The following is a 12,071-nucleotide window of genomic DNA, read 5'->3' as shown; positions in this document are numbered from 1 at the left end:
TATTTTATACTTCTTTATTTGGAAACAGGGTCTCTTAAGCCAGCGCGGCTGGCTTCGAACCTGCGTGATCCTCCTGTCTCCGCCTCCCAAGCGCAGGGATTACAAACGTGCGCCACCATGCCTGCCCTATTTTATTTTTTATCTTGAACAGGGTCTCACTAGGTTGATGAGCATCTTACTATTTGCTTAAGCTGTTCTCAAACCTGCAATCCTCCTGTTCCAGCATCTCACATACTGGGATTACAAGCATGCACCACCATGTCCAGCTGATCCAGAGGCTTTTTTTTTTTTTTTTTTTAAAGAGGACTGGTAGCTGGAGATGGTAATTTATGCTTGTAATCCCAGTACTTGGGAGGCTGAGAGAGGAGAAGCATTGTTTCTCAGCCAGCCTCAGCTACCTAGTGAGACTTGGGGAGTCCCTGTTTCAAAATAATAATAAAAAATGGGACTGGGGTATAGCTCAAAGGAAGAATGCCCCTGGGTTCAATCCCCAGTACCAAATATGAATAAATAAAAAAGCCAGGCATGGTGACGCATGCTTATAATCCCAGCTCTTGGGAGGCTGAGACAGGAGGATTGCACAGGTTCGAAGCCAGCCTCAGCTACTTAGTGAGGCTCTCAACAACTTAGTGAGACCCTGTTTCCAAATAAAATATAAAAAATAGGAGCCAGATGTGCCGGGCGTGGTGGCACACGCTTGTAATCCCCGCGCTTGGGAGGCGGAGACGGCAGGATTGCACAGGTTCAAAGTCAGCCTCGCTGGCTTGAGACCCTGTTTCCAAATAAAAAGTATAAAATAGGTCTGAGAGTGTAGCCTGGAGGTAGAAGGGTTTCCAGGAACCCCAGTACCACACACACACACACACACACACACACACACACACACACAAAAGCCAGGCATGGTGGCGCATGCTTGTAATCCCAGCATTCGAGATGCTGAGACTGGAGGATCGCGGTTCACGGACAGCCTCAGCTACTTAGTGAGGCCCTCTGCAAGGTAGTGAGACCCTGTTTCAAAAGAAAGAATAAAAAATAGGGCTGGGGCGTAGCTCGGAGGTCAAATGCCCCTGGGTTCCATTCCCAAACCTGCAAAAAATAAAAAATAAAAAAAATAAAAAAATAGGTCTGGGTGTATAGCCTGGAGGTAGAAAAGCCCCTGGGTTCCACCCAGTACCACAAAAATAAATAAAATAAAAGAGAACTGGTAGCTGGGGATGGTGGCACAATAAAATAGGGCTAGGTGGTGTAGTGCCAGGGATTGGGTCCAGGGTTGTTCTACCTCTGAGCTACAACTCCCAGTTCTGTTTTATTGTTTTGTTTTGAAATAGGGTCTCACTAAAGTGCGGAGGCCTCACTAAGTTCCTGAGGCTGGCCACAAACCTGCGATCCTTCTGTCTCAGTCTCCCAAGTACTGGGATTACAAGTGTGCGCCACCACACTTGGCTACTAGTCCTCTTTTTAAAAACCTCTGGATCAAAAAAACTTGAGTCTGAACTTACAAACTATAAAACACTGCAAAAAATAGAATTCATACCTTACTTCTATTAGGATGCAAATAAACCTGTATTCAGAGGAAAATTTATAGCCTTAAGATAACATCATTAGCTGGGCGTGGTGGCGCACGCTTATAATCCCAGCATTTGGAAGGCTGAGACCAGAGGATCGCAGTTCGCAGACAGCCTCAGCTACTTAGAGCATCTGCAACTCAATGAGACCTGGTTTCAAAATAAAGAATAAAAAATAGGGCAGGGGGTGTAGCTCAGAGGTCGAATGCCCCTGGGTTCCATCCCTAGACTCAAAAAAAAAAAAAAAAATAACATTAAAGCCGGGCGTGGTGGTGCACGCTTGAGACCGAGGATCATAGTTCGCGGACAGCCTCAGCTACTAGTGAGACCCTCTGCAACTCAGTGAGACCCTCTTTCTAAATAAAGAATAAAAGATAGGGCAGGGGGTGTAGCTTGGAGGTCAAATGCTCCTGGGTTCGATCCCCAGACCTGCAAAAAAAGAGAGAAGATAACATCATTATTAATGGAAAAATTAACAAAACTTAGAACGTATTTTACAAACAAAAAAGGACAAGTAAACAAATAGAATGAAGCATGGACTAATACAAACAAAATAGGGGAAAGGATTAATAAATACAATAGCTGTTTTAAAAAGAAGGCAGGTTAGCCGGGCGTGGTGGCGCACACCTGTAATCCCTGCGCTTGGGAGGCGGAGACAGGAGGATCGCGCGGGTTCGAAGCCAGCCTGAGCTGGCTTAAGAGACCCTGTTTCCAAATAAAAATATAAAATAGGTCTGGGAGTGCAGCCTGGAGGTAGAAAGGCTTCCAGGAACCCCAGTGCCACACACACACAAAAAAGTAAAAGCATACAAAGATGAAATACCAATTAGAAGAGAGTAAAATAGTCTAAGAGACTTTATTGGGCAACTTTGTGACAATGAGTTTAGAAACCTCGAAGAAACTGCTGATTTTTCGATGACATAAATTACATAATTAAACTAAGAAGTAGAACAGTTTAATGGACAATTTTCTGTACGTATACGAAATTACATTTGACAACGAATAACAAAAATCCCCTTAAATAAATAAACAACAGGAAAAAAACACAATTCATTGGTTAAGTGCCTGTGAGTGTTACCTTGTTCAGGTTAAAAAAAAAAAAAGGCTGTAAATCAGGCGAGATAGCGCACACTTGTAATCCCAGCATTTGGGAGGCTGAGACAGGAGGATCGTAGTTCGTGGCCAGCCTCAGCCACTTAGTGAGGCCCTCTGCAACTCAGTGAGACCCTGTCTCAAAAAAAAGAATACAAAATAGGGCTGGGGGTGTAGGTCAAAGGTAGAATATCCCTGGTTCCATCCAGCCAGGCCGGCATTCAGCTGATGCGCCCTTAGGCCTGCTATTCTGTCCTCGTCCGTGTTAGGGCTAGATGCTCCACATCTAGGAGGAGCAGTAAAGGGCCACAAGGTGCTCACCAACCGGGGTGGCCTGGGCTGGCGAGCCTTTCAGGAAAGTCTAGTTTCAATCATACTTCTTGGGCTAGTCCTGTGTCATATGACCTTAGCTCAGAGCTGGGGAATGGTCTTTAGCTTGTATTATTACTCAACAAAATTGAGGACCAGGCGAGGGGCTGGGGAGCTGGGTGCATAGCTCAGAGGTGCAGTGCATACTCAGCTTGCTTGAGACGCTGGGTTCAATGCCCAACACTAAAGAGAAGCAAAAAACAAAACAAAACCAAAAAACTTCACCATGCCAAAAGATCTCTTTCAGAGACTTCTAACCTACTTAAGGACAGATAATTTTGCACCATTAAGAAGGGGAAATGAGCCGGGCGTAGTGGCGCACGCTTGTAATCCCAGCATTTAGGAGGCTGAGACTGGAGGATCAAAGGTTTGAGGCCAGCCTAAGCTACCTCTGTAATTTAGTGAGAACCTGTTTCAAAACAAAAAAAATGGCACACCCTTGTAATCCCAGCATTTGGGAGGCTGAGACTGGAGGATCGCAGTTCAAGGACAGCCTGTTATTTAGTGAGGCCCTCTGCAACTCAGTGAGACCCTGTTTCAAAATAAAGAATAAAAAGTAGGGCAGGGAGTGTAGCTCAGAGGTCGAATGCCCCTGGGTTCCATCCCCAGACATGCAATAAATAAATAAATAAATAAATATAAAACAAGGGCCGGTGTGGTGGCACACGCTTGTAATCCCAGCATTTGGGAGGCGGAGACCAGAGGATCGTGGTTCGCAGGCAGCCTCAGCTACTTAGTGAGGCCCTCTGCAACTCAGTGAGACCCGGTTTCAAAATAAAAAATAAAAAAAAATAGGGCAGGTGGTGTAGCTCCGAGGTTAAATGACCGTGGGTTCCACCTCCAGACCCGCAAAAAAAAAAAAAAAAAAAAAAAAAAAATCGAATAAGAAGGGCTGTGGGCGTAGCTCACAGGTGGACTACTCCCAGGTTCAATCTAGTAAATAAATAAATATCACTTTCAAAATGAGAGCCTCAAGCCTGTTCCAACTGCTGACATTGCAGACCAAGCAGGTGGGAAGGAAGGACACGTTTCTTCTCTTGGACTTCTAGCTCTCCAGTTTCAGAGTTCATTGCTCTGTTGATTTCTGGGTTTTGCTTTTAATCTCTATTGTTTAAGAAAAAGAAAAAGCAGCATGCTTTCAAACTTGGCCCCATGGCACACATGACATCCCCAAATAAAGGAGGCCTTCTTTGCAGGACATCTGGATTTCTGAAGTCTTAGAGGATTCACTATTAGAATTTGCCTCACTGGCAGCTGGGCGTGGTGGCACACACTTGAAATCTCAATACTTGGGAGGCTGAGACAGGAGTATCCAGGTTCTCAGCCAGCCTCAGCCACTTAGTGAGGCCCTCCACAACTTAGTGAGACCTTGTTTAAAAAATAAAGAATAAGCCGGGCGTGGTGGCGCACGCTTGTAATCCCCGCGCTTGGGAGGCTGAGACAGGAGGATCGCACAGGTTCGAAGCCAGCCTCAGCTACTTAGTGAGGCTCTCAGCAACTTAGGGAGACCCTGTTTCCAAATAATAATAAAAAAAAAACGGTCTGGGAGTATAGCGCAGAGGTAGAAAGCCTCTGGGTTCCACCCTCAGTACCACCAAAAAAAAGAAGAATAAGCCGGGCATGGTGGTGCGTGCTTGAAGCCAGGCACACTGGCTTAAGAGACCCTGGGAGTGTGGCCTGGAGGTAGAAGGGTTTCTAGGAACCCCAGTACCACCCCCCCAAAAAAAAAAAAAATATCGGCTGGGGGTGTAGCTTGGAGGCAGAATGCCCCTGGGTTCCACTCCCAGCACCACCAAAAAAAAAAAAAAAAAAAAAGAGTTTGCCTCACTGGGCCCACTCAGGGCCACTCTAGGGCTTGCACTTGAGATTACGCAGTCATTTGTGGGTTTTTTTTTTTTTTTGGTACTGGGGATTGAACCAAGAGGCATTCTACCTCCAAGTTATACCCCCAGTCCTATTCTATTTATTTATTTATTTATTTATTTATTTATTTATTTATTTATTTTTGCGGGTCTGGGGATGGAACCCAGAGGTATTTGACCTCTGAGCTTCACCCCCTGCCCAATTTTTTATTCTTTATTTTGAAACAGAGTCTCACTGAGTTGCAAAGGGCCTCACTAAGTAGCTGAGGCTGTCCGCGAACTGTGAACCTCCAGTCTCAGCCTCCCAAATGCTGGGAATATAAGCATGCGCCACCACGCCCGGCTTTATTTTTATTTTAAAGCAAGTTCTTGCTATTTGTTGAGGATGTCATCAAACCTGTGATCCTCCTGTCTCAGCCTCAGAAGCACTAAGATTACAGGAGTAATCAATCCACTGCGGCCAAATTTTTTTATTTTGGTACTGGGAATTTTTTTTTTTTTTGGTGGTACTGGGGGTGGAACCCAGGGACTTTGTACCTCCAGGCTATACTCTCAGACCTGTTTTATATTTTATTTGGAAATAGTGTCTCATTAAGTTGCTGAGAGCCTCACTAAGTAGCTGAGGCTGGCTTTGAATCTGTGCGATCCTCCTGTCTCAACCTCCCAAGTACTAGGATTACAAGTGTGTGCCACCATGCCCGGCTGGTACTGGGAATTGAACCAGGGACAGTCTACCTCTGAGCTATACCCCCAGCCCTGTTTTGTTTTTATTTGGAAACAGAATCTCACTAGACTGATGAGAGTCTCAGTACTTGCTGAGACTGTAATTGAACCTGCAATCCTCCTGTCGTAGCCTCCCAAGTACTGGGATTACAAGTGTGTGCCACCAGGCCTGGCTGAGAAGGTCTCCCTCCACACCTCCTTACATATTTCTTTTTTTTTTTTTTTAGGTGGAGGTACTGGGAATTTAACCAGTGGCATTATACCTCTGAACTAAACCCCCAGCCGTATTTTTTTATTCTTTATTTTGAAACAGGGTCTCACTAAGTTACAGAGGGTCTCACTAAGTAGCTGAGGCTGGCCACGAACCTGCAATTCTGGGATTATCAGTGTGCACCACCATGCCTGGGTCCCCCCCCCCTTTTTTTAAAACAGGGTCTTATTAGGTTGAGAGTCTTGCTGTGGCTGGTCTTGAACCTGTCATCCTCCTGTCTCAGCCTTCAAGTACTAGGATTACAGGTGTGTGCTACCACACTTGTCTGGAGGCAACATTTGACTACACAAATGCCTCTGCTAGTTCATGAAGCTCTCTTTACAATCTTGATCCAATCTGCCTTTTAAGAAGTGGGAGGCTGTGGCACTCTCTGGCAACAAGCCCTTAGTGTTGCCGTTTGGGAGAATATGGTTGTGGGGAAACTGTTCCCCGGAAACCTCTACGAGGGTTCCGGACGCACTTTCCCCCAACCCATAACAAAACCCAAAATGACCAAAAATAGAAAAACCGCCAGTTCTTGTCCTAAGCTAAGAATAAATATGCATAGCTTGGACAGTTGCTGAAGATTTAAAGTTTATTAAAAAGATAGAAATACAGAAAATAGTTACAGCCCCATGCCAAAATGGCATGAGGGGGGAGGGTGCCCCGGGCCAACACACCACTCCCAAGACACAGAGCTTTCACAACCACTTCTCCTTTCGAGAGGGCCTGAGGATGGGTTAGAGCCAAAGGCAGCTTCAGCCAGGGTTCCTGGTTTCTTTGGTAAACCGAAACCTAATGGACTTCCCTATTCTCTTCTAGTAAGTTCTGTGCTCTCAGTAACCAGTTCTCTTTTTGCCTCCCCTCCCCCAGTTGGTGCTTAGCTGGCAGCTCTTCTGAGCCTACACCCTGTCCTTGCTGGCTCTCCTGAAGGCCTACAGTTAGAAGGGGATTTCAGGGAAACCACAAATAAAGACTCATGAAACCAAAAGTAAGTTGGCAAGGCAATTTACTTCTGTGCAGAAGGGCACAAGGGCCAAGTACAACCAGCACATGGGCTGGCCGCCCTTTGCTTCTCTACCGCAAAGGCTGCCGCGCCATCCCCCATTGGCTGGAGTGTGATGGTTTTTTACACTTTCATCTGGTTGGCTAATTTCAAAATGAGATTTTACAAGAGAAACAGGAAACCAGTACATCTGGGAGTGAGTGGTTTTTTTTGTACAGACACATGTGCAAAAGTTACAAAATGGATGGAAGCCTGCCAGTACCTACGAGGTCCTGTAACTTCCATAGATGGTTGCTTTTGTTTCTTACACTCCATGTGGGACGGTTTTCTAAAATCTACCGCTTCTGTGTTCCTTGGGTCTTTCTTATCTGCTTCAGTTGCTAGCCTTGTTACGTGTCTGTATTATTAGTTTTGTCCCCCATTCACATTTCTCGCATGGTTTTGATCAGAAGATTGAAACCATTTTTTTTTTTTCAGTACTGGGGATTGAACCCAGGGGCAATTCTACCTCTGAGCTACACCCCCAGACTTTTTTTTTTTTAATTCTTTATTTTTGAAACAGGATCTCACTAACTTGCAAGGGGCCTCACTAAGTAACTGGGGCTGGCCCAAAACCTGTGATCCTCCTGTCTCAGCTTCTCAAGTACTGGGATTGCAAGTGTGTGCTACCTTGCCCAGCATAACCAATTTTAAGTTATGGATAGAAATGCCATTTACTAAGCCAGGCATGCTAGTACACACCTGTAATCTCAGTATTTGGGAGGTTGAGGCAGGAGTATTGCAGGTTTGAGGACAGCTTCAGCCAGTAGTGAGATTCTCATCAATCTGGTGAGATCTTGCTTCAAAATAAAAATAAAATAGGGATGGGGGTGTAGCTTGGAGGTAGAATGCCCCTGGGTTCAATCCCCAGTAACACACACACACACATACACACACGCACAACAAATACATAAGAAAATAAAAAATAAAAAGGGCTGGTGGCGTAGCTAAGGGGCAGAATGCCCCTGGGTTTAATTCCTAGTATCACCACAAAAAATAAATAAATTACAAAACAGCACAAAAATAATTGTGGACTGGTGGTGTAGCAGCCTAGTAGCCCTTGGGACCATTGACAAGAAAGAGAGCCAGGCATGATACGTGCTTGTAATTCCAGTACTTGGGAAGCTGAAACAGAAGGATTGCAGGTTTGAGCTCAGTCTCAACCACTGAGCAAGATCTTCAGTAACTTAATGAGACCTTGTTTCAAAATAAAAAAATAAGGGCTGGGGGAGCCAGGCATGGCTACGCACACCTGTAATCCCAGTATTTAGGAGGTTGAGACAGGAAGATCACGGGTTCAAGAACAGCCTTAGCAACATGATGAGACTCTCATCAACCTAGTGAGACTCTATTTTATTTTTTTTAATTAAAAAAAATTTTTTTTTGGTGGTACTGGGGTTCCTGGAAGCCCTTCTACCTCCGGGCTACACCCCCAGACCTATTTTTATACTTTTTTTTGGTGGGGGGTTACTGGGGGTGGAACCCAGAGGCTTTCTACCTCCAGGCTATACTGCCAGACCTATTTTATATTTTATTTGGAAATGGTCTCACTAAGTTGCTGAGAGCCTCACTAAGTAGCTGGGGCTGGCTTCAAACCTGCGCGATCCTCCTGTCTCGGCCTCCCAAGCGCGGGGGTTACAAGCGCGCACCACCACGCCTGGCCGTGAGACTCTTATTTTAAAACAAATAATAACAATAATAATAAAAGAGCTGCGGGTGTGGCTTGGAGGTAGTCTGCCCTTGGGCTCGACCCCCAGAATAGAGGAGAAGGAGGGACTTGGGCAGCGTGACCGGTGCGCATGCGCCCACAGCTGCACTTCAGCCTTGCCTCCCCGCGCTTGGGAGGCTGAGACAGGAGGATCGCACAGGTTCGAAGCCAGCCTCAGGCACTTAGTGAGGCTCTCGGTAACTTAGTAAGACCCTGTTTCCAAATAAAATATAAAATAGGTCGGGGCTATAGCTTGGAGGTAAAAGGCCCCTGAGTTCCATCCCCAGTAAAAAAGAAAGGAAGGAAGAAAGAAAGAAAGAATAAAAAATAGAGTTGGGGTGTAACTCAGAGGTAGGAGGCTCCTGGGTTTCATCCCCAGTACCACAAAAAAAAAAAAAAGAAAAGAAAAGAATAAAAATAGGAGCTACATCCCAGTCCTGTTTTTTATTCTTTATTTTGAAACAGGTCTCACTGAGTTGCAAAGGGCCTCACTAAGTAGCTGAGGCTTTTAGTGAACTGCGATCCTCCTGTCTCAGTCTCTCAAATGCTGGGATTACAAGCATGTGTTTGCCACCATGCCCGGCTTATTTTTTTATTCTTTATTCTATTTTATTACTTTTTTTGTAGTACTGGGGATGAAACCCAGGGGCCTTCTACCTCTGGGCTGTACTCTCAGATCTATTTTGTAATTTATTTGAAAACAGGGTCTCACTAAGTTGCTGAGAGCCTAAGAAGCTGAGGCTGGCTACAAACCTGCACAACCCTCCTGTCTCGGCCTCCCAAGTACTGGGATTACAAGTGTGCGCCATCACACCCTGCTTATTCTCTATTTTGAAGTAGGGTCTCACTGAGTTGCAAAGGGTCTAAGTAGCTGAGGCTGTCTGCGAACAGTGATCTTCCTGTCTCAGCCTCCCGAATGCTGGGATGACAAGTGTGTGTGCGCCACTATGCCTGGCTCAAGCTATTTAAAAATAATGATGAAGCCGGGCGCGGTGGGCACGCTTGTCATTCCAGCATTCGGGAGGCTGAGACCGGAGGATCGTGGTTCGCGGCCAGCCTCAGCTACTTAGTGAGGCCCTCTGCAACTCAGTGAGACCTGGTTTCACAATAAAGAATAAAAAATAGGCCAGGGGGTATAGCTCAGAGGTCGAATTCCCCTGGGTTCCATCCCCATACCTGCAAAAATAAAATAAAATAAAAAAATAATAAAAATAATGATGAAGGTGGCACACATCTGTAATCCTAGTACTTGGGAGGCTGAGACAGGATGATTACAGGCTCAAGGATAGCCTCAGAAATGTAGTGAGGTTTTTGGCAACCTATCAAGATCCTATTTCCACATAAATAAATAGGTGAGTAAATAAATAAATAGGGATGGGGTATAACTCAGAGAAAGAATGTTCTTGGGTTCAATCCAAGTACCACAGAAAATTTAAAAAACAAAGCCGGGCGTGGTGGCGCAGGCTTGTAATCCCCTCGCTTGGGAGGCGGAGACAGGAAGATCGCGCATGTCTGAAGCCAGCCTTGCTGGCTTAAGAGACCCTGTTTCCAAATAAAAATATAAAATAGGTCTGGGAGTGTAGCCCGGAGGTAGAAGGGCTTCTAGGAACCCCAGTACCACCAAAAAAAAAAAAAAAAAAAAAAAGAAAAAAAAAAAGAAAGAAAGAAAAGAAAAAGAAAAGAAAAAAAAAGAAAAGAAAAAGTGCTGTGAACATTTGTGTTTAGGTTTTTGTGTTGACTGCTGCTTCCCTTTCTCCTTGATTCCTAAGCAGAGGTGCTGCCTCCAGGCAGTACGTAAGTGTGTGTGTATATGCTCTAATGCCAGTACTTGAAAGGCTGAGACAAAAGGATTGCAGGTTCCAGTCAAGCCTTAGCAACTTAGTGAGGCCTCCATAATTTAGTGAGTTCCTGTTTCAAAATAAAAAAACAAGCCTCAGCAAGTAGTGAGACTCTCATCAACCTAGTGAGACCCTGTTTCAAAAAATTAAAAATCAAATAGGGCTGGGAGTGTAGCTCAGAGGTAGAATGCCCCTGGGTTCAATCCCTAGAACCGTAAAATATAAAATAATATAAATAAATTTAAAAAAGGAAGGAGCGCAGCATGGTGGCACACGCTTGTAATCCCAGTACTTGGGAAAGTGAGACAGGAGGATTGCAGGTTCGTGTCCAGCCTCAGCAACTCGTGAGACTGTCCACCACTTAGTAAGAACCTGTTTTAAAATTAAGAACAGCTGGGCATGGTGGTGCACGCTTGTAGCCCATCGCTTGGGAGGCTGAGAACTCAGTGAGACCTTGTTTCAAAATAAAGAATAAAGAATAGGGCTGGGGTGCACCTCAGAGGTAGAATGTCCCTGGGTTCCATCCCCAGACCTGCAAAAAAGAAAAAAGTCCCAGCATTCGGGAGGCTGAGACTGGAGGACAGCCTCAGCTACTTAGTGAGGCCTCTGCAACTCAGTGAGACACAGTTTCAAAATAAAGAATAAAAAATAGGGCAGGGGCTGTACCTCAGAGGTCGAATGCCCCTGGGTTCCATCCCTAGACTCAAAAAAAAAAAAAAAAAAAAAGAAAGAAAGAAAGAAAGAAAGAAAGACAGACTTTTCAGGAGAGTGTCACCACCTTATTCTCTCCACCTGGCTTGCTCCACACAACTTCACAGTTGATAGAAGTCTTCGTGGCCGCCATTCGCTTGACTCACGCCTTGGCGGTCGCTGCAGCGTTTGTCGCCACACTGAAAAGCAAGAAGGAGGCCGCAGCCCAGCTCGCTTCCCACCAAGATGTCTACTGGTGTGCCAATTAAAGTCCTGCACGAGGCCGAGGGCCACATCGTAACATGAGACAAACACTGGCGAGGTGTATGGGGAGCTCATCGAAGCAGAAGACATGAACTGCCAGATGTCAACATCACGGCCACCTACAGAGACGGCCGGGGGGGGGGGGGGGGGCCCAGCTGGCGCAGGTGTGCATCCGTGACAGCAAGATCCGCTGATTTTGCCCGACATGCTGGAGAGGGCGCCCATGTTAAAGAGCATGAAGAGCAAGGACCAAGGACCAAGGCCGGGGCTGGCCGGGGCAAGGCCGCCATTCTGAAGGCCCAAGCGGCTGCCAGAGGAAGAGGGCGCGGCGGGGGCGCGGGAACATCTTCCAGAAGCGAGGAGAGCTTTCCCTGCCCGCACTTCGCTCCTTTCTCCAGATTACCTAAGTCCATTGCCTCGAGCGCCTGTGTCTGTCCGAGGGTTTTGTTGCTGTTTTTTTTTTTTTTTAATCTTTCTCTTTAGATCAGAGGAAATGTCAAACTAAATAAATTTGGTTGTTTTGTTTAAAAAAAAAAATCGTGATTTTGGACGGTGTATGCACAGCACGAGCACCAGAGGGCGCTCTGCACACACTGCTGCACTGGGGGTCCCTCTGCCCACTTTCTCAATTAAGGTATCGTGCCAGATGTAGTGGCACACGCACG

General features: G+C 45.8%; 1 pseudogene across 1 annotated transcript; it reads left to right on the top strand.

Moving 5' to 3' along the window:
* The first annotated feature begins 11,388 nt into the window (after positions 1 to 11,388).
* On the top strand, positions 11,389 to 11,813 carry LOC308270314 (small nuclear ribonucleoprotein Sm D3-like; annotated as a pseudogene). Its single transcript has one exon. The product of its transcript is annotated as a small nuclear ribonucleoprotein Sm D3-like (transcript).
* Positions 11,814 to 12,071: the final 258 nt, after the last annotated feature.

This window comes from Muscardinus avellanarius, assembly GCF_963383645.1.
Source record: "Muscardinus avellanarius genome assembly, chromosome: 11".
NCBI lineage: Eukaryota > Metazoa > Chordata > Mammalia > Rodentia > Gliridae > Muscardinus > Muscardinus avellanarius.
The sequence above is the reverse complement of the archived record's forward strand: the minus strand, read 5'-3'. Positions and strand labels throughout refer to the sequence as shown.